At 43.5% G+C, this 22655-nt stretch overlaps 1 protein-coding gene across 1 annotated transcript in view; it reads right to left on the reverse strand.

The window, feature by feature from the left end:
• Nucleotides 1-22655, reverse strand: part of LOC126162861 (mannose-P-dolichol utilization defect 1 protein homolog) — a 378986-nt gene that overhangs the window by 263997 nt on the left and 92334 nt on the right. The gene's annotated exons all lie outside the window — the stretch shown is intronic.

The following is a 22655-nucleotide window of genomic DNA, read 5'->3' on the forward strand; positions in this document are numbered from 1 at the left end:
TCAGGAGACTTTTTATCCTTCCGCATGAATGTTACTTATATCTGTGCGTATTAACGCCAAGGCACACAAAAATTTCCTGGTTATAGAATTTTACTCAAAGCTGTCACTATTTTATGTAAAGTGCAGCATTGTTGTCTGGGACACACCAAGGGATAGGTTCAGCCGCCTAGAAGGAAAAGGATTTCTTCCGCCACGCACACTGGATTTCCTTGCGGATATGAGGGAGTTGTGTCTTATGTGTATATGGGGAGTGTAGTAGAGTGTAATGGATGAGTGTGCAGTGTGGTGTCACGTTTGTGATGTATGATGATGATAAGAGAAGGGAAAGATCCGGTGCCGGCACGTAGCCTTCTCCTCTCGCATAGCAAATGGCTCTGAGCACTATGGGACTCAACTGCTGAGGTCATTAGTCCCCTAGAACTTAGAACTAGTTAAACCTAACTAACCTAAGGACATCACAAACATCCATGCCCGAGGCAGGATTCGAACCTGCGACCGTAGCGGTCTTGCGGTTCCAGACTGCAGCGCCTTTAACCGCACGGCCACTTCGGCCGGCTCTCGCATAGCACCACGGGGGCCGCAGAGTTAACGCCTCTGTCCGACGGCCGGATCATTACCAAATGCGCTCACTTCATGAGACACTGCGGAAACGTGGGGAGTTCAATCTAGGACATTGGCGCAAAGACTGATGATCAGGGACTCTACGCCAACGCCACCAGAATCCGAACCGGCTTATCTCCGATCCGAGACTCACTTGAGGGCAGGGAGTTCGTCTGTGTGCGTTAGTGATCTCGGCGAGGTAGTGAGCGGTAGAAAGCCTACAATGTGCGGCACTGCCTTAGCTGGTGTTTGACGCTGTGGTACGCCTACACTTTCTCAAATGATAGTGCGTCAAGTTTTGTCACCTTCCAGGAAAATTTGTAGCTCAGGCTGCAGCAGTTCCGGGAGAACCATTTAAATAAAATGCGCTAAGCAATATCATCTATGACATACGACTGATTTTCACATTTCAAAAAAAAGTAGGGGGGACTGTTTCTAAGGCCAATCTCGACCTAGCCACCCTTTGACATCACAAAATGGCGATGATACTTCGTTTATAAATACTATCTACCAAGAGTCTGCTGGACGACTGACGATATTTCTGAGTACTGCAGAGCGCATACCTTTTATCTGAATGTTCTGATCAGATTACGTATATATATGAGTGACGCAAACGTACAACTTTTGGGTATATGGTGAAAGTCTGCTAATGCCCCGACCAACACTGCTTTTCGCTATCAACACGTTTCAGCAAAAACATAAAAGAGTAGTTGCTAGCTCCCTATTCATCAGAACCAGTACCAGCTGACCTTTTCCTTACTATTGTGAACGAAGAACGAGTTGAGAAGACGCAGTTGTGCCGACAGAAATACGAGTAGAACAAAGAAAAATCACAGCATTATCACAGCTGAAGATTTCAGAAAACGTTTTATATGGTGGGAAGGTAGCCGAAACAAGTGGATGACTCACTCTCTCTCTCTCTCTCTCTCTCTTTCCCCCCCCCCCCCCTCCTTTGTGAGTTCTAACGCGGACACCACGTGGCATTGCTCAAACATAAAAGCACAAACATTTCGTTAAGGCATTTAAAAACATTTAAGACCTCCTCCTTTTTCAAACGTTCCTTCATCTGCCCGCCCCACAAAGTTTAGTGTGGACAAGCAATCATTCCACAAATTGACGTCATGTGTTGTGACAAAAAACGGTGTGGTTACAAGTAATACATACGCGGAAAAAGTGTAACGGTTTCCTTCGTTTACTTTTGTTCCATAAAGAGCTAATGCGTGTACTGTTACGATACGAGTTCAAAAATGGATCTGAGCACTATGGGACTTAACATCTGTGGTCATCAGTCCCCTAGAACTTAGAACTACTTAAACCTAAGGACATCACACACATCCATGCCCGAGGCAGGATTCGAACCTGCAACCGTAGCGGTCACGTGGTTCCAGACTGAAGCGCCTAGAACCGCACGGCCACACCGGTCGGCTTACGATACGAGTCAATCCACTTTTAAACTCCAGTACATCTATCAGGTTTGAATCCTCAGGAAAACCGTTGTGCCCAGAGACTGTATTCATTGCAGTAGTAAAGGGTAAAGCAATAAGTTGCAAATGATGTTTATTGCATATCTAGATTTCGGTCAGTGTGTGACCAACTTCACTGTAGTAAATGTAAATTAAAATCACTTGCATATGCACACAGTCCTAAGTTGGCTATTGATGTCAGACATGAATAGTAGAGTTCGGACTATGTGCATAGAAGGCGGTTTTAATGTTGACTACGTTTGATAATATTTTATGTTCGGAACTGTGTTGGAAATTCAGTATTTGCTAACTTCGATATTTATTTCGAAATAAGATAACTGCAGGGCATTTTTCCAGCATCGTCAAATCGAGTTAAGCCATGATGGTATTCACGTTACATATTATGCATCGTTATTACACGATCAAGCTACGTGCCAGGAGGAAAATTTTGAACCAAGGACGATTCAGAAAGCAGCTAGGTGTGTCAATTAAAAAAAATAAATAAATAAAACAACAAGGCAGAAACAGATCTGATATCTCACTAGGATTTACGTTTAAAGATCATCGCATTAGATATACCATTTATCGAAAATGTTGGATATTCTTAAATGCCATTAGATGGAGACTATTTCAGCGAAGTGAGAGACTGTGCGATAACGGAAACCGAGACATGTTGACCACCAAATAAGTTCGATTATGGGTCATCAACGACGACCAAAATGAGCACTAGTACACTCAAGTCCTTACCAAAATACAACGGATATAAACGCGTTCTTTACTCCGTGATTCCTGTAATAACTCGCAAAAGCATATGAAGTGTGCCTTTAGACATTACATGACTCCCCTGAAGAAAATATGTGACAGCGTCTGAAGTTTGTGATTTTATGCAAAAACTAGTGCGAAGGAAAACAGATATTATGCAGCAAATACAAGTTAAATCGAATCGTTCATCAAAGAAATATAATTGCAGCCATTAGGCTGTTATATTCGCTAGTCATATCGCCAGTCAACTAGTGCTCTTCAATCACTGCAAGCACCTGTCGATCGGGAAAAGATGCAGCACTGGAATATTACTGAAAAACGGCCTTCAGCAAATTTTCAATTTATAACGCCAAAATTCTACTTTTGTGGCATTAATACATTGGTATCGTATCGGAAATGCCTCTCCTGATGAATAGAAGTTTGTTTTACTTCTGTTACTTTATCGCCATGAAATATTAATTAATTTGTGAATATCGTGCACAGATTAATTCTCCCAAACATTGTTTTAAAGCAGCTAGCAGACGTTCGGTAAATGCTATCCAGTCTTCAATTGATATTCTTCACCTGCCTATCAAGTCACCCTTCTCCTGTTGTCCTTATAGCCGGCCGGGGTGGCCGAGCGGTTCTAGGCGCTACAGTCTGGATTCATCTCATCTCTCCCTGAAACGCAAATCTTCACGAACTCAAATCCTGCCCCGCCAACTGTCAAACGGATCATTTCAGTATCAATTTGAAGAAAGCCAGAACTTGACACGGATACTGCCTAGTTGCACCCAGACCCATTCGTCGAAAAATCTCACAATTCAACTGCCGGAAAAAATTAGTGCACCTGGAAAGACGATGTCGATTTTGATCCGATGACAGCATATGCCACCTGGGTGTAATAGATGTACTGATACTGGTTTCAGCGTAGTCCGTCAACAGACAGCGTAGAGATAGCTACCACAGCGCTATCTGTCTCTGCCCTTTAATAGGGAACGCTTACAACCAAAAGGGTCAGTGCGGTGCAAACGTGTGAAGCAAGCAGGCAACTATGCCACGGAGGCTTCATACAGCCAACTGAGCGAGTTTGGAAGAGGCCAAATTGTGGCCTTCCGAGTGACGGGATGGTCTTTTGGACAACTGCCACATAATTTGGACGTGCTATCCCACTTGTGCAATGATACTGGTATCAGTGGTTACCTTAATGTTCTCACACCAAAGAAGGTTCTGCACGTCCACGCAGCACAGACGGCCGCCAGGATAGTCGTATTGTAAAAGGCTACAGTGGCAGATCGTATAGCTACCTCAGCACAGATAAGAGGGCTTATGAGCCCAGGCGTGTCAACACAAACAAACTTTTGCAAACCGATTATTAACGGTGGGACTACGGGCACGCACATCCTCTGGCCCGTCTTCCACTCATCCCACAGTATCGATGGGCACGGCTCGATTGATGTTGTCAAACGATCACTTGGACGATGGAATGGCGCGTCGTGGTCTTCACCGATGAAAGCAGATTCTGCTTGCACGCAAGTGATGGTCGTTCATGCGTACGACACAGACCTGGTGAACGCTGCTGTCTCGTGGAGTGTATTCGACCAAGAGACACGGACACCAGCCCAGATCTAGTGGTCTGGAGTGCGATAAACTACAACTCTCGATCGTTTTTGGTGTTTCTGGGAGTGGGGGAGCGGGGACGCTAACCAGCGCTCGGCGCGTGCAGAATGTTGTTACGCCCGTTCTCTTGCCGTTTTTGCAGCGAGGTGGTGATGTGTTGTTCCAAGAGGACATTGCCCGTGAAACTCAATGTTCTCTGCAAGACATGCAACAACTTCCCTGGCCAGCACGATCTCTGGACTTCCCCTCGCCAATTGAGCACATATGGTTCAAATGGTTCAAATGGCTCTGAGCACTATGGGACTTAACATCTGTGGTCATCAGTCCCCTAGAACTTAGAACTACTTAAACCTAACTAACCTAAGGACATCACACACATCCATACCCGAGGCAGGATTCGAACCTGCGACCGTAGCAGTCGCGCGGGTCCGGACTGAGCGCCTAGAACCGCTAGACCACCGCGGCCGGCTGAGCACATATGGGATACGATTTAACGAGAAGTGACTCGTGCGCCTCATTATCCTACAACTCTGACAGAACTACGTGAAAGTTCGAGCAGACGTGGCATAACGTATTCCAGGACGTATTCGCCAACTGTGCGATGACTGGATGCCAGAGTTAGCGCTTGCACTGTCACCCGTGGAGGCAGCATCACATACAATGTTGCAACAATAAATCCTGAGTAAGTTGGAAACCTCTAAGAGGATGCACTATTTTTTTCCGGGAGTGTATTTCGTCTCTCTACATGAAAATGACGTCCGTCCATCCCCCTCACCACGTCGCTATCCTAACTCGTGATACTGGGTACGCTCTTCGCAATCGTATAAAGTAGATATGAGACGTCCAAATCAAGCTGAATGAAAATGGGTTTCAATCCCACTCGATAATAATACGAGCACATGCTTTTAATCGCTGTAAGGCGTCCCGTGACTACAACTGCATCCATCGGTGTATGCAGCAGATCTACAGTACAGTTCGGAAAAGTAGGAGAAAGGTACAGAGGAGCTATGAATTCGATTATAAAGTGTGCGTCAATGATACGCTTGGTAGATTTGGTTCTGAAAGCAAATATCCGGGATCTCTGTTGTGCACGTGTAACTACCTAAAATTTTCATGGACTGGCCCTTGAAAAATACTGTCTAGGTTCTCCACCACGTGCACCAAAATGCAATCCAACTGCACAAACGACAGCGCACTGTGACGAACAACCATCAGCAACGGCCAGATGCTAATTCCTCGAAAATTCAGCAGGCGGTAGTGGCAGTATCGATTAGTTTTCGAGTGCCGAAGCAAACGGCGATGTAAAACAGCCAAGTGGTAAGTCACGAGCGTGCAGTGCTAAAGGCGTTTTTCCAGCAAGCCGTGGTGAGTCGTCTGCCGACTGTCGCATCCACTCGCATTGCCACCAACGCCAGCACGGGCTGCGTCACGCCACCTGCTGTGAACCTCGCTGTAGCAGATGGCCTGTATCGCTGTCTCCACTTCACAGCCCGTTCGTAGTGCCACACTTTCATTTACTTGCGTTCTACCAGTTTAGATACAGATTTCTCCACCTGACTCACATGTACTGCTGATATCAATAAAATTTTGTTTCTATTGTGGTGGTACGTGTTGAAATTCAAACTTACACTACTTTCCACGACGATGACACATGTGAAGGTCATAACAAACTTAAACATAATAACGAAGTAGTGCACGATGTGATATTCAAAGTCCAGCGATAACAGGTCTATGAAATAGCTCACGCCTTCGGCACATCACAACGAAGTGTGCAAGACGTGTGCAGCGCTTGCTGAATGCTAAACAGAGGCAAATGTGGAATCGATTATCTGCGCAAAGTTTGGACAACTTTACATATTTTGTGCGTTGGTTTTTTATTTTGAGTGAGAGGTGTGTCATCACTTTATGCCAGGAACAATATAGTAATCTAAGCAATTGTTGGGAGCCGGTGGCCCTACAGCAATATACGCGACATCAACGTCCTTCATCGGAGAGGAAAATTAGAAATTTTGGGTAAGGACTATGGGACCAAACTACTGAGGTCATTGGTCCCTAGGCTTATACACTAATCAAACTAATTTACGCTAAGGACAACACACACACACACACACAGACACACACACACACACACACACACACACACACACACACACACACACACACACATGCCCGAGGGAGGACTCGAACCTCCGACGAGGGGAGCAGCACGAGCCGTGACTAGACGCCTCAGACCGCACGGCTACCCCGCGCGGCCATCGGAGAGGTGTGGGCGGCCTTTTCTCAGATACAAACGGGATTTCTGTTATTTGTTGCCTTGCTAGGGTCAAAAATAACTGACAAGTAATAGGCATGACTTCAGAACCAAATGAATGGAAATACTATTGGCTTTGTACGTGAGAAAACTACAGGATCCACTACGCATTTCAAATGATACACCATCATTATCAGATGGAAGGCATCTTTAACATTGCTGTTCTACTTGGAAGCACGAGTGGTTTCTTTTAACAGCATGTGAGGTGCAGAAAAGCTTAGGTTCCGAACCGCACAGTTAAGCTGTTAATCTAGCCTCTGGGCCATCTCAAATGCCGCTGCAAAAAAAAGCTGGGCGATGGTTCTCACTAAGAACAGTTACGTAAAAGATCCCTTGCAGTTCATGATGGTGTAACCTTTGAAATGCGTAATAGATGAAGTAAAGAGTTCTTGACTTACGCAGAATTATGTATTTTTTTCTTCATTTTAATTAGCAGTCGCAATCAGCCGGCCGAAGTGGCCGAGCGGTTCTAGGCGCTACAGACTGGAACCGCGCGACCGCTACGGTCGCAGGTTCGAATCCTGCCTCGGGCTTGGATGTGTGTGATGTCCTTAGGTTAGTTAGGTTTAAGTAGTTCTAAGTTCTAGGGGACTGATGACCTGAGATGTTAAGTCCCATAGTGCTCAGAGCCATTTGAACCAACTAAACGCTGGTCCAGGTTGAGTTGTGCTGTGAGGAACCAAGGGTATGTCGCGAATGTAAAGTGTCATCATCAACTGTGCCTCCTCCTCTTCCTCTGGTGTGTGACACATGTTTTCTTGATCAGTGAATATACTGATATATATGATGATTCGCGGGAATGGCCGAGCGGTCTGAGGCGCTGCAGTCATGGTCCTGGCGGAGGTTCGAGTCCTCCCGCGGGCGTGAGTGTGTGTGTTTGTCCTTAGGATAATTTAGGTTAAGTAGTGTGTAAGCTTAGGGACTGATGACCTTAGCAGTTAAGTCTCATAACATTTCACACACACACACACACACACACACACACACACACACACATTCGCGGAAATGCATGGAAAAAGTGAGTGAACATCTGCAAGTTTTTCTGGTAAAACAACTACAGGGTTACAGCACTTTATCGGTAGACTGACTGTCGAAACATTGAAATGATGATCGTAGCTCATGCAGATGCACTTGATAAGATTCTCCGTTGTACGTAGATTTCATGTCATATCTCATTTTGTAGTTGCTGCAGAAAACAAAAACTCTTCCCTCTGAAAACTTGGCGCCCGAAACTTGCCGCTTCATTATGTGCTATTGCAAAATTCCTACATCTTTAAACTGGTTTCTCGTTACCATAACGACATCAAAAGGGTTCTCTTCCTTGAGCAAATTCTTATTTGTTGACCATACTGAATCCCAGTGCACACTTCTTTTCTCCTAAGATACAATTCTACATTGCCAAAATCACGATCATATGCAAGATAAATGGTCGGAATCATGAAAACATGCTCCATTGTTAAGAAACGGTCTACATGGATGTATCTGAGACAGGTCAGAACCATTTTCATGTCTCTATTTCAGCTCATTACAGTTACCGTTGAAAATACATAATGGCTTCACTTCTGGTGGTATTTCACTTTCAATACAGTGCATGAGACAACTTGCAACGTCAGCAGAGCTTTGTTTTCCAGTACTTTCATCCCAAAGAAACATTGAATCTGATCTCTCCTTTACGTTGTGGATATCAAAATTATAAGTCCATAATTTCCCCTTGCAAAATTGGATTCCAGAATTTATTTTGGTTGTGGGAAGCGCCTGTTACATATCTGTGGCAACAGCAGCACCTGTTAGATGCTTATTATCTGACATTTGTTTTAAAAGTGTTTGTGCCGTCACAGCTCCGCGTTCATGCAAGTTCTTTTCTCTTTTAATTCTGTTATTTGGTCGGAATCGATGTCTTGTCTGATAATCTCCAGTGGTTGCTTTGTTTTGTTACAACAGTTGCAGGTGTCAGACATAGGAGGAGTAAACCCAAGATTAAATTCTGTGTAAAAGATGAGACGGTAAAATGACTCAGAAACTGAACGATCTTCAGCATGGTTTTAACAATTCAGTCACACTAAGCCTCGTACATTTAGGATATATTTAAATCAGAAGCTAAATGTCTCCTTTGCAGACTTTTAGTTCCGCCGTAGTGGCTTGATAACGCAGGGAAACTGTTAATGTGTGCCTTTACTTTGTCTTTATCTGAATCAGGTGTCTTTTTCCTGATGCCCACGATGATCAGTGGTTCCATTTCCTGTAACCTTCTCACGAGCAGTACGCAGTCTCTTTTCACTCAAACCATTTATGTTTCGAAATGCAACTGTGCAAACGTTGCACGTCGCATTTCCTTGAATCAATTTATAATCTACTGTGCGTTATATACGAAACAGTCTGTCTTTTACACGCGATCTTCTTGTCCACACTTGTCATTAGTTTATTTAAATAACTAGGTTGTAATCTCTATGCCCCAAAATGTTTGAAATATTTCATCCATTTTATCTTAGTCCAGTTTCTCAAAACGATCACACCGACAGGCAGGCCCTACTTCTTTGGCCTTTACAATCTTGTTTGTTTTCACACTTACGCATTCTTTATCTGCATTTCTCTTCTTCTTGGCCACGTTCATTTTCCACTGATGTCGCTGCACGCAGCGATTACCAGGATGACTTACGTGATGAGACGTAGAATTACGGTCTGTACTGCTTATTGTACTTAATAAACGTACATCCTTACGCTAAATGCACTAAAGGTTTGTCGAATGGTATCATCATTACACAACACTACTTTCAAAACACAACAATACATGCGCTCAATAAACCTTAATCAGAGTGCTACAAGCCACCAGATTGCATATTGCAACCGTCTTGACGCGGACCTGAATGAACTTGACAGAGACCCGGCGCTTGCCGGCGGGCTGGCGCATACGCCTGAGCTATTCTCGCGACTCAACTGCAGCCCGGCCGGATAGGCTGCAGTCAAACGGCAAGTTCGTTCATATCCACGGCGTATCGTCCATTCACACTTAGCAGGCATGAAACAATACGTTTAATACAATATGTTGCAGGAAAAAAAACCCAAAATGGCATACTTTTGCGCATACGCCTCTGTTATTCTAAGGGCCTCATACGCGATCTACCCAGGTAGAATATTAAGTACTGGACTATTGTTGGTTATGGATGATGACTTCTATGGAAATGTGTCATTACTGGATGCCTGTAAGAAACCCATAATGGCTTCCGTAAGATTTCAATTTGGTGTGATTAATGGCTCCTCACTTTCAATGACAATAGTGCAGTATAATGCAATCAGCAAGGCGTAAAAATACGGAACTATACGAGTACAGTATAAATGACTAACCTCTAGGCTATTTTATGAGCAACATCATGAAGCGGTAAGAAGTGGAAAGAACACGCAAAGCCGGCCGCTGGTGGCCGAGCGGTTCTAGGCGCTTCAGTCTGGAACCGCGCGACCGCTACGGTCGCAGGTTCGAATCCTGCCTCGGGCATGGATGTGTGTGATGTCCTTAGGTTAGTTAGGTTTGAGTAGTTCTAAGTCTAGGGGACTGATGACCTGAGATGTTAAGTCCCATAGTGCTCAGAGCCATTTGAACCACATTTTCTTTTTTTTTTTTTTAACACGGAAAATCTTTAAAAGAAAGGAGGATAGGAAATTCGGATTGTTCGAGAAAGGATAATACAGTGTGTCTAAAAACGAGACTAGTGTCAAAGACTATTGCTTCCTGTTCGTGCCGGCCGCGGTGGTCTCGCGGTTAAGGCGCTCAGTCCGGAACCGCGCGACTGCTACGGTCTCAGGTTCGAATCCTGCCTCGGGCATGGATGTGTGTGATGTCCTTAGGTTAGTTAGGTTTAAGTAGTTCTAAGTTCTAGGGGACTTATGACCACAGCAGTTGAGTCCCATAGCGCTCAGAGCCATTTGAACCATTTTGCTATAGCTACTCTACTAATTTTAATGTTTCATTTTCAAATCTAATTCCCTCAGCATGGCCTGATTTAAATGACTGCAAAGGACTACAGAATAGCTATTTTCAAAATGAAAATCCGTTTTTAGAAGGCTATATCCTTCGCATGAAAGCACTTTGAACCATAGGATATTATTACAGTTATGTTTAGGATCTAAATATGGTGTCGTCGATAACTGACCACTGCAGAGATGCCGAATGTTGAAACGGCACCGCCAGGTGCCATGAGGAAGAATGGGTGTTATGAGCTGCCACCGCTACGCCTGGCTCTTCAAATGCCGCACACGAGAGAGGAAGGTAGAGTTCAGTCGGAATCCAGTCCGAGCCTACGAAAGTATCAACAGTTTCGCCGGAGTACAGACCTGCAACTTAGTTCCACATCAGCCTGCAGAGGACAGTGTCGGCCTCAGTCAAGCTTCGTTCTTGCTTACATGAGCAGAGAACTGAGTGCCACCAACAGGTTTTGCCACGGCTGCGGTAAACAATTTATGTTCTTTAACTGCAGTCTTTGATAGTGCGTATCGACTGGACCTATCAATTGGTTGTGTAAGTGTATCAAAGCGGCTGAAATTAGAGGTCGTACTCGTTCCAAGTGTAGAAAACGTTCTCTGCCCGCTCGCTTGAACAGTGAGATGTGAGCCGTCAGCGGAAGAGGTTTCCTGTAAGGAGGTTTTGACGGACTCACGTACAGTGGATGCGACCGTGCCTCGGCAGTTGTTTTGGTATACCGGAAAGCGGCCAGTGAAGTCGCGGTGTTCGACTGGTAGCGCACCACAAGTATTTGAGTTGTTACTGTGTTTTACTTCGATCCACCACATTAACTGCATATTGGAAATTTTGTTACTCGACCTTTGAGAAGAGCGACGGGCGCTGTCTTTCATGCTCCAATGTGGATTAACGTTTCTTTCTGCTATCTGTTGTAGAAGGAAGGAAGGTTTATATGTAAGCAACGAAGCGTCCGAGTGGGGTGCTTGCTTAAAGTTATAAGCTGAACGCTTTACCGACGGCCGGTTTCTATGCTGACAGCAGAATGCGCTGCTAAACTGTCTGCAACGAAATGGGTAGTATAATTTTGATTCCCGAGTGCTGAAAAGATGGCTGTCGGCTCAAGATACTGTAAGTGATCACGTACTTTTGTTTCATCATTTCCAAGAGTAAAGTTGTTGGTTATTTTCGTGGGCGGCAAGTACGTAAAGCTCGAACTTACGTGGTTAAATTTTAAAAGGAACAAAAAGTTATTCTCTTTAATGACAAAAACTCAAAGCAACAATTTAAGAGTTAAATTTTAAGTGAACCGACAGTTGTCGTGTTGCTCAAAGTGATTGTTGGTTTCAAATTGAAATTAACATTACTCTTGTTACTTCCGTAATAGCGCTTAAGGAAATTTGGCCTATTATTCTATAGTAAGTCATTTACAGTCCACATCTAAAACTGTGTAAGTTGTCTTGGATCAGTATTGGTCATGTTTCGCAACTTCAAAAGGATTAGAACCCAGGTAATTTTGGAAGAACTTGCTAAATTTGAGATTTCAATTTTAGGTCGTTAATTTCCAATGACTAGTGTCTGTGTTCATACAATTTTGGTATACAAATTTTATTTATCGTAAGCAAATTGTCTTTAAACGTCCTATGCTTTGCTGAAGGGGATAGTGTCCACGTTTTGTAGTCCACAGATTTTGCTCAGTTAAATTACACATTTTAAAGGGGCTACTGTTTGGCGCTGTGCAACCATTGTAGTTCATACTCATTATCTAGATGCGGGCACACAATGGCCGTTGGTCTTGTCTTAGGTTAAAGACAATACAGCTGGTGGCCACTTCGCAAATCTGAAGTTGCAGCCATTCGCTCTAGTCAACATGTCATTGTATGTTGCTACTACCGTGTTTCTATTTTTTTAACATATGTGTGGCTAGCGTCAAGAAGAAATTAAAGAAATCTTGCTCTTTTCGTTAAGAACCTTCCAAGTGGCTTAGTACCACCAATCAGTAATGTTAAATGTTTTTATTTATTTGGGGGAATCAGGAGATAAGTAATCCTGTTGAAAGATCTAAGTACAAATTTATGTTCCTTAAATGATGTTAATAAATGTTCTGTAAATCTATCGACCAGTGGCTTTCCACTCATGCATCACTGTATCAAGCTATACCGCCCTAAAGGTTTTAAAAGGGTCGTTAATTCCATCTACCTTCACCAATCCTAACCCCTCCTCCTCTTTCCTGTCAGACGTGTGCTGTACGCAGCTCAGTGACTTTAGCTGCTTTTGTGTATTTGAACCTCCATTAGTTCCCCCGTGCTATCACAGCCACAGCAACGAGAATCAAAAGTTAAGTGTGTAGCTGTTGTATTAATAAAGTATTCTGCTCATTAACTGGTCACTTCTATGTGCGTCCACAGCAGGACACTACACAAATTTCGCATTTACCGTTCACAAATCTTCAACTTACGCTCCATCGGACGCGTGGCAAATATCCAAGCGATAGTGAAACTCGGCCCATACTTCTGCGAATATGCCTGGAGCTGCTGCTTCGTTGTTGTTGCTATGAGAAGTAGCAGTTCACATAAAGCTGTTGGAAGGCGAGGCACATAGAAGCCTTTCGCAACACCCCCGCCCCTCTCACCTTCAAAAAAAAAAAATAAAAGAAATAATCAAATATCGTGAGATGCGTTCTTGGAGGCAAACGGTGCAATCCCATTCTCTAAAACCTTACCCTGTAGAAAATGCATTGCCGTATTGCCGACGAAAATCACGCCTCGCGGTTGTAACCGAACTGCACCTGCTGAAACTGAACGCAAATCTTTTTTGTTGGTGTGTTATCGCCATCTCGACTCGACGCACACTGTGCTAATGATCGAGAGAACCAGAAAGTAAGCTGCACCAGCGAGACACGTGTAACTGGCGTAAAGGTTAACTTTTAGTTTAGAAAAGTAAGCTAAAATTCACCCTATATTTTCATCTTCATTCATGTTGAAGAAATAGCCGCGAGAAATAGGATGAATCTTTTTGAATAAGTCTGTACTTAAGATAGGAGTCTCGTCCAAAGCCATCAACTCAGAGGTAGTGGACGAGCATTTAAATGCAGTCGTGTACACATCCGATTAAACGCATCCAGACACCTATTAGTGGACATCAGGATGGAGTACGTCCATCCTCCCATCCTACTCCTTTCTGACGGCTTGAACTCTGCTGCGGACATTTTCCATGCGGTGTCTGAATGTCTGTTGAGGAATGGCAGTCCATTCTTCCTACAGAGCCGAAACCAGAGAAGGTAATGATGTCGGACACTGCGGACCGGGGCGAAGTCGAAGTTCTAACTCATCCCAAAGATGTTCCGGTCGGAACTCTGTGCAGGCCAGACTACTGCAGTTACTGTTCACAAATCATAGCCTCATAGGTGCTGCTTCTTGACACTGATGCACGCCGTCTCCGAACTGCTCCTCTACAGTATGCGATGCACAGTGCCGCAAAATTTAGCGTCCCACATTTAGCATTTTCTTCAGCAAAAATAGTGGGACCACACTAAACACGAAAAAAAACACTCATACCGCAACACCACCCCCTGAGCACTTCACTGTCGGCACTAGACATGACGGCAGGTAATGTTCTCCAAGTATCGGCTAAATCTACACCCAGACCCCTCCCTCAGGCTGGCACAGGGTTTAGTGAGATTTATCACTTCAAATCACTCGTTTCCAGTCATATATTGTCTGCTCAACTGTCGCTTAGCAATGACTCCAGAAATGTATGGCTTATGAAGAACTGCTCGACCCAACTCCCTACGCACAGGTATTGTGTTACATGGATTACTGGTATCACTTTGGGAATCACGAATGATTCCTTGGCTGATTTCATGAGATGTTTTGCAACCATCTCCACAATGCTTGACAGTCCCTGCCCGTCGGTACATGACATCTGGCTGGTCTTGGTTTCGCTGTGGTTCATCCTTGGCGTTTCCACTTCACAGTCACATCAGCGACAGTCGACTTTTACAGCTTTAGAATAGTTAAAAGGTCTCTGAAACTTCCTGGAGGACTAAAACTGTGTGTGCTAGACCGCGACTCGAACTCTGGATCTTTGCCTCTCGCGGGCAAGTGCCCTACCGACTGAGCTACCCGAACCCGACTCACGACCCGTCCCCACAGCTTTACTGCCGCCAGTACCTCGTCTCGTACCTTCGACACTTCACAGAAACAGGAGAGTTTCTGTCGTGAGCCGTTTTTGGGTAGCTCAGTCGGTACAGTACTTCCGGAAAAGGGCAGACTCGGTCCGGCACACAGATTTAATTCGCCATGAAGTTTCATATGAGGGCACACTCCGCTGCAGAGTGAAAATTTCATTAAAGTCTCTGAATGGTTTATTCCTCAGGGGCATCCACGGAGCTATCTTGGCGGACACACTCTGCTGTCACTGCTTCCCTACTGACCACACAATACTCCTCGCCTCCTTTTATAATGGCGAATCCGCCTCTCTTGACATCTAGTTCAAAAAATGGTTCAAATGGCTCTGAGCACTATGGGACTTAACAGCTATGGTCATCAGTCCCCTAGAACTTAGAGCTACTTAAACCTAACTAACCTAAGGACATCACACACATCCATGCCCGAGGCAGGATTCGAACCTGCGACCGTAGCAGCAGCGCGGATCCGGACTGAAGCGCCTAGAACCGCTCGGCCACAACGGCCGGCCACGCGCATGAAAATGGAAGTGTCTGTAAATAGAAGCTGCATTGCATTCGTTTTATCAGACAACGCAGGAAAGCACCACAGGTATTACCAACAATCAAAGACACTAATTTAACGGGTACGAGTCACATGACGTCTGCAGGACTAATCAATTCATTGCTTGGTAAACATTTAGTTTTCCCAACAGCAACGAGTTCTCATTGTTTAACGGTATTTTGCCAGTCAAACGCACGCGTTGTAAGCGCATTTCGCGGAAAATATTCCGGGAACGTGGATCAGCTGCAGACGGAAATGAACCGAGAAACCGGCCATTTTGACGGGCGCTAAAATGGATAAGGCGAGAAATGTTATGCTAAGTTCGCCTTCACAAAGTTTGAGGAGGCTATTTGTCCAATCTCAGATTTTGTACAGCAGTGCACAGAATGCGGCTCAGAAGTTAAAATTTCGTGGTTATCATGTTCGCAGTGTGCAGAAATTGAAGGTGCCGGACGAAGGATAGAGTCCAGTGTACTGTACATGGTTTCGGTCATTTGCTGACATCCATGGAATCGCACGACTGGGCCGTTTACCTTCATTGACGAGGTACCGTTCCACCTTAATGGATGCGTGAATAGTAAGAACACAATAATTTTGCCACCAGAAAATCCATAGAAACACTGAGAGAACGTAGGCGCGTGGAGTGCCATATCGCGTCATCGAATAATGTGATATGTTTTTTATTAAACTATAGTGTTGTGTACAAGACATCGTTACGCAGTTCATTTCGCATCTTGTGGCAGGTAAATATTATTGCTGGCTGCAGCAGAACAATGTCAATTGCCACGCATCAAATGACACAATTCATTTCTCATGCGGTTCAAAAATTCAATGTCCCATGTTCTCCCAATTTACGTCTCCAGATTTCTTTCTGTGGGGCTACCTCAAAGACAGGGTCTATAAAATCAGGCCGCACACACTGCCGTAACTACCTGATTTTTAAATTTTTTTCTTCTACTACTATCCATTTACATCCAAATTGTAGGAAAAACATCTGTTTTCAAGTATTGCAGCAACATTCTTTGAAATAGTTCAAATTTTTGTCTGATCCCAAACGTGTATCGTGACACACACCATTTATGTTTGATGCCCATGTTTAAAGTATTCCCTGCATAATCCCACATCACATTTATAGCACTGTTTTCTTGCATTTTTCTTACATACTGCACATTTACTCTGTTTCCACTCAACAGGAACAGGATGTTTAAGGATTTATCGATTTTTTCCGACGAGCCCTTTTTGGATCAGATACTGGTGAAGGCAGAGAAGATATGACCTGGCACCCATAATTCTGCAGTCCAGCAGGGAAATGTTCACCAGTACTATGTCAATGGCGCTGGTGACCAAAGGGAAGTACCACTTTTTACCTCTTATTTTGATTTTGTATTTTTGGACGTTCCAAAACATCTTTTCCTCTCCTCACTTATGCTATTTCACACTCTTATGAGTTTAAGTTGGGGGACGTATAATTCATTCTTTTCATACCTGCTCCATCGTTTCAGTAGCGAGTGAAGCTCAATCAATGGTTTCAAGGCTGCACAGTAGCTCCACATAGTTGTTGTCATTCCAAGTGGCAGCAAAAGTTTAATTTGGCGAATCAGTCTGTTGTCAAAAGTTCCAAATTCTTTTTCCTTCATCTACTTGTCTGCCGAAATAGAGCACTGGTTCATTATGTTGAATCGAACAGTTCCTGTCCCTCTGACATCAATACCTTACAACTGTTTCATCAGAAAAATCAAATGAATAAATTGTCAAAACAGAGTTTGAGAATCATTGATATATCTAAAACGGAAATGATTCTTTTTTTATGCATACAAAATTCAAAACACCTTTATATTAAACAAATAAATTATGGTATGTAATTACTAACTAAACATTTCCGAACAACAGCTGACACTAGTCCGGAAAGGCTTGTATACTTGCGTCTGGTAACAATAACCTATTTCTGAGCAACAGATCGCCCATTGTTTGAACCCAAACCTGAAGGGTTTACCACGTATAAATTGCTTGAAACAATGATGTCCGTAATATCGAACCATTTGTTCACCAACGCTCAAATTTTAAGACACACCTGCGTCGACTCAAACACTTCCTCAAGCATTTGATACCATTTCATTGTCTTCACACCAACAAAAATCTTCTTGAGGAAGAGAATGACAACCTGTAAAACTAGAACTCCAGTAGCTCCATGCAGTCGTTTGACAGCGTTCAAGAGTTGTTCTGTGCGACGTATGTCATAGCCGCCGAACAATATTTGAGACAGTTGTATCATCGAACAGTTTCTTATAATACTCTTAACGGGCATATCCCTTGGAGACCGCTAAGGAGATCATTCCTCCTTGGCTGTACAGAATCCGAATTCGCATACACTTTCGAGTGATCTGTTTGTTTTTTTCTCTCATTTTTTCTCTTTCTGGCAGATTTTAGGGCTGCATCCTCTCCACTATGGTACACCCACGTCCACCACAGGGAATTCTTCCCTCCCTGTCGCACAATAAATTTCAGTATGTCCAGAAACAACCAGTTGGATCTTCGTCATCGATAAAATCGCCATTCATTATGAATCCACGACCCGTTCTGTATGAAGTTCCACAATGGCTACACAACCACTATTGCCGTAGTCTTCACTGTCAGAATACCGTAAGTTCTGGGGATTAACGGTATCTTCAAGGTCTTCCAAAGAATCTTTTGTCAAGCCTTTTCTTGTAAACTGCAATTTAAAAAATATTTGCTGAAATTCTGTACCAATGTAAATTACCCTGACATGAAAAAAGTTTTACACCGTAATCAACAGTTACCACTAAAAAATCACAACGAGCAAAATACGCCAATGTCTGCAACGCCAGATCTGTCTTCAAAATTCACGTTTCATATTTGAGTTAAAAAGAGATGCATGGAGCGGGAAAATGAGCAAGTGTACTCAGAGCAAAGCACGCACGTGCACTTTACGTTCGTTGTACACGTTGGCATTCTGTGGAAGAAGTGAACGTTGTAATTTTCTCACACACGGGCGGCTTAAAATGGAGAGCCATTACACACACACACACACACACACACACACACACAGAGAGAGAGAGAGAGAGAGAGAGAGAGAGAGAGCGATGGTGGCGGGGGTGGGGTGGGGGTAACTGGTGAAATCGCACGCGATTGGCTGATCAGATGCGACTTCATTTTTGCCACGGGTCTCTCTCGATTCGTGTGTTTGCATAATCTGGAGCTAGATTATTGTTTTGAAGACTTCTGAAAACTGTTTCAGTCTATGGCACGCCATGTCTACAGCTTTCTTCTCTTCTGAAGCAAAAAATTGACTCGAACATTTCTAGGCACTATTATGTACAAAACATATCGCCTGTTTGTCGTAATGTCGCGTGTAGCTCAGTAAGTAGCACCCAGCATTAAAAATCGTGCTGTCGGCTGTTCGATTCTCACTGTCACCAAGTAACTTTTTATCCAAATGCATTTATCGAACTGAACCGTCAGTTAACTCATCCTGGATCACAATATTTTTTAGCTTGATTACTAATCACATGCAAAAGCGAATACCGAGCCGGCCGCTGTGGCCGAGCGGTTCTAGGTGCTTCAGTCCGGAACCGCGCTGCTGCTACGGTCGCAGGTCCGAATACTGCCTCGGGCATGGATGTGTGTGATGTTCTTAGGTTAGTTAGGTTTAAGTAGTTCTAGGGGACTGATGACATCAGATGTTAAGTCCCATAGTACTTAGAGCCATTTTTTGCGAGTAGCGATCATAATAGAAGTGCCATTTTCGAAAATCAGTTCCTGTGAAACTGTTTTACTATTCTTTCATTCTTTTGGCGTTTACAAACATAATTGCAGAAATATGTGTTTTGGATTTTTCCGATTTAAGACGTAGTTTCTAGATCCACAATGAGCTCATTTAAAATACGTATATTAGCTGGGAAGGGAAAAAACATGCAAAGCTTGGAGGCTTCTAACTTAAACAATGAATATCCAAAGAAGGAAACACTGAAATCGCGTCAAAAAGTGATACAAATGAAACTTTTTTTCCTGGTCGATTCCCATTTATTTCGACACTTTGTATAAAAGGCTTAATATACTGTATCACGCCACACTTTAATTTACTCCATATAAATGTATACTAATCATATACAAAATAACAAGCTGGAATGTCTGCTGTAATGTGTCAAATCGATGACTTGTGACACTCAACAGCGACAGTATTTCCCGCGCAAATTCGGCAAAGAAATGGCGGCCACCTGAGCTGGTTATTTGTTTTGTAAGAAGCACTGGCTAATTTCTCTCTGTTATAGCCACTCTAGGTTGAACAACGTGATCCCCAAATGGAGACCACCCAAATGGAGATAGTGTGAACATGCTCCGCGAAGTGGTTTCGAACACGGTAGAACAAGATCGTGAATGAGTTACTGAAATGGGCCGCCATTTTAAGCACATGTTATAAACTACGTCTATGAGACTATGAGATAAAATGGGGACGGTATGCACGCCGTTTCCCGTGAGACTGCACACGATCTTCGGCAGTTAGATGTCCCGGCGCAGCACAAGAACACGTCTGTACAGGGCTATTACAAATGATTGAAGCGATTTCATAAATTCACTGTAGCTCCATTCATTGACATATGGTCACGACACACTACAGATACGTAGAAAAACTCAAAGTTTTGTTCGGCTGAAGCCGCACTTCAGGTTTCTGCCGCCAGAGCGCTCGAGAGCGCAGTGAGACAAAATGGCGACAGGAGCCGAGAAAGCGTATGTCGTGCTTGAAATGCACTCACATCAGTCAGTCATAACAGTGCAATGACACTTCAGGACGAAGTTCAACAAAGATCCACCAACTGCTAACTCCATTCGGCGATGGTATGCGCAGTTTAAAGCTTCTGGATGCCTCTGTAAGGGGAAATCAACGGGTCGGCCTGCAGTGAGCGAAGAAACGGTTGAACGCGTGCGGGCAAGTTTCACGCGTAGCCCGCGGAAGTCGACGAATAAAGAAAATTGGCTCACGCCACAACTGGAGACCGACAGCGCCGACTTCATCTTTCAACAGGATGGTGCTCCACTGCACTTCCATCATGATGTTCGGCATTTCTTAAACAGGAGATTGCAAAACCGAGGGATCGGTCGTGGTGGAGATCATGATCAGCAATTCATGTCATGGCCTCCACGCTCTCCCGACTTAACCCCATGCGATTTCTTTCTGTGGGGTTATGTGAAAGATTCAGTGTTTAAACCTCCTCTACCAAGAAACGTGCCAGAACTGCGAGCTCGCATCAACGATGCTTTCGAACTCATTGATGGGGACATGCTGCGCCGAGTGTGGGAGGAACTTGATTATCGGCTTGATGTCTGCCGAATCACTAAAGGGGCACATATCGAACATTTGTGAATGCCTAAAAAAACTTTTTGAGTTTTTGTATGTGTGTGCAAAGCATTGTGAAAATATCTCAAATATAAAGTTATTGTAGAGCTGTGAAATCGCTTCAATCATTTGTAATAACCCTGTACTAATTTGCTCGCTCATTGCAACTGAGCTGACGGAATTCTGATGTTATTTTGTCACAGCGTATGAACACATTTCTAAGTCGACCAACACTCGCGCATCAATATGCCACGTCATACATTACCTCAATATTGCAGGCAATTTAATATTCTAGGTATCTTTTAAAAAGAGTACCGTTTGCATACTTGCAACAAGCAGGGAGACTTTCGTCAGACGATTTTGCACTGACGCTCGCAATAACTTCCGAATCTGGGAAGCTAACTGCTTACTTGCGTGGCGTGACGGTATTTCCTTCAATATTTACACTTATTGGCTTTGGCGCTTTTCTCGCAGTTCCCACCAGTTCTCTTCGCATCTGTTTAATTACTCTGATGGACCAATGGTTTAAAACATAGTAGCTACTAAGAATGCTAAGTAAGGAAGGTATGGCTAGTAAATGCTGTAAGCAATGTTCAAAGTTATCTGGAAATCACACGAAATGTCGGAAAATGTTCACAAACAACCTTTAAATTCACTCCGATATCACATACTGCATACTTTGCGATACGGTATAACATAAGATACTCAACGGATTATCTAGTTACGTGTGTATCCATCAACCGAAACATGAAACCGCAGTTTGCACAAACCTGCAAAATATCTCAGAAGCAAGTGAAGCAACTAAAATTACTATCTCCCCGCCCCTCCCCTCTCCAATACGATGTATGGTCACCACGAAAGGTCAATTGTGATCCTATTTTTATTTCGCATTTGTGTGGCAACTTTCAGAAAGTTTAGTAGTATGTTCGGAAGGGACATTTTGGTATTACCCGGAAAGAATAATTTCTGCGAAAGTCGTGGAGGTTACAGGCTTTGTTGCAGTACAAAAGAACTCACTAATGGCAGATGCATACCAACAACGTAAAATTTCTGATGTGGAGGTTCCGACCTCCGCCATGTTGAAGTCTGAACCATTAAGCTACCACCACGATGCCGCGATGGTCTGCACACAAATATTTTCTTAGTTCTATCTTGTGTAAATGGAATGGGACTGCGGCTGGCCAAGACTTGAAGGAAATAAATAACGACAACAGTAATTTTATTAATTATTCTGACTACCAGTTTTGGTGACTCATTCGGGCCATCGGCAAAATCAAACTTACCACAGACAGCGGCATGACCACAGCTTGTGATACCTTTAATTGTACGACATGACTTAGCGTTTTCTTTCAGTGAAGGCTTTTCTAGTAACTACAATACGAAAACTTTTACTTTATTTCGTGATCTTATGTTAGCATTGTATTTTAAACGGTTTTTATTAGTATGGTTAATGGGTACCTGAAAATTCTGTGACTAATGCTTCTATGTCATACATATCATCTTGATATGGTCGAGCTCTCTTCTTATACTTTTCTCCTAAAGCATATGTATGGTTAATTTATTTTAAATGATGGCAACTGATGTTGCATATCAGATTTGTCGTCTATCGTAAGCTTGATTTGATCGCTTTATATTCAGGTTGCTGAGAATGGTGCCAGTGGGACACCGAAACTTGCAGTCAAATAATATAATAAAATTACGGCTGCTGGTATTTATTTTCTTCAAATATTTTCTTTCTTTCTTTTCCCTTTTCCGCGTGTTGCGATGAACTGTGGTATCAAACACATCTCCACATTTCTAAGTTGTGCCACCTTTACATTTACCGGACTGCCATGGTGGCCTTCCGTAACATTATGACATTATAATCTTAATATTTTACATTTTTCTG

This window comes from Schistocerca cancellata, chromosome 2, assembly GCF_023864275.1.
Source record: "Schistocerca cancellata isolate TAMUIC-IGC-003103 chromosome 2, iqSchCanc2.1, whole genome shotgun sequence".
Taxonomy (NCBI): Eukaryota; Metazoa; Arthropoda; class Insecta; order Orthoptera; family Acrididae; genus Schistocerca; species Schistocerca cancellata.